This window comes from Octodon degus, unplaced genomic scaffold (assembly GCF_000260255.1).
Source record: "Octodon degus isolate 3935 unplaced genomic scaffold, OctDeg1.0 scaffold00195, whole genome shotgun sequence".
In the NCBI taxonomy this organism is placed as follows: domain Eukaryota; kingdom Metazoa; phylum Chordata; class Mammalia; order Rodentia; family Octodontidae; genus Octodon; species Octodon degus.
Genome location: NW_004524771.1, coordinates 4,385,302 through 4,386,450, shown reverse-complemented (window position 1 = coordinate 4,386,450; position 1,149 = coordinate 4,385,302).

Below are 1,149 nucleotides of genomic sequence, written 5' to 3'. Positions count from 1 at the left end.
ATTTTTTAAGATGATGAAGTAGTTTTCAGTATTTCACTCTTTTTCATGGAGGAATAATATTCCTTTTCATAGACAGACCACAGTTTGTTTATCTATTCATCTGTTAATGGGCATATTGCTTTTATAACTTAAAAGTAAAACTCAGCAGCCAGCCAGATAGCTCAGTGGATTTTTTTTTTGACAGAACTGGGAATTGAACTCAGGCCCTTGTGCTTGTCAGACAAGTGCTTATTCTACTGAGCCATCTCCCAGCCCCTGAAGCCCAATGGATTAAAGCACCTGCTTAGGCAGACACAGGGGCTGGCCGGGAGTTCAATCCCTGGCAAGCCATGCCATCCCCACCCCCCAGGGCGTGCTGAGACAGTGATTGAGACTGGGTGTGGTGGTACACACCTGTAATCCCAGCATTTGGAAGGCTGAAAAACAGGATCACTACAAGTTCTATCTGTGTAGTGAGATCCTGTAGACCCTGTACTAAAATACATTGAAAAAAAAAAAAATCAACAGTTGAGATCTCAGTAGGATGTGCTGTATAATCTAGTAAACTGAATTTCAAGGGGGCAAATTTTACTTTGACAATGTATCCTAGGTAGATAAGATCATCACGAGGGAAGCTGGGTCATAGTCATTAGAGATCTCTCCACTATTTTTGCAATTTATTATGAGCCTACAATTATTTCAAAATAAAAATTAAAAACTCTCACACCAACAAAAAGCCATGTTTTCTGAACACATAGAACTCATGTAAAATTATAGATTCCACCCTGGCTCCTAAGACTTTCTCAAGGTATACTCTCCTTAAAGAAACTTGCTTGGGGCTGGGCTGGAGTAGAATTGGGGAAGGAAGAATTTTTTTTCCTTTTTTTTTTCAGAACTGGGGATTGAATTCAGGACCTTTCACTTGCCAGGCAAGCATTTACTCTACTGAGCCATCTCCCAGGCCACACCCCCCTTTTTTTTTTTTTTTTAAGAATTCTTGGGCTGGGGAGATAGCTCAGTTGAGTAAGCACTTGTCTGGCAAGCCCAAGGACCTGAGTTCAATCCCTGGTTCTGCAAAAAAAGAATTCTTTTTCCAGGGCCAGGGAGATGGCTCAGTGGAATAAGAGCTGCCTGGCAAGGACAAGGACCTGAGTTCAATCCCCGTTTCCA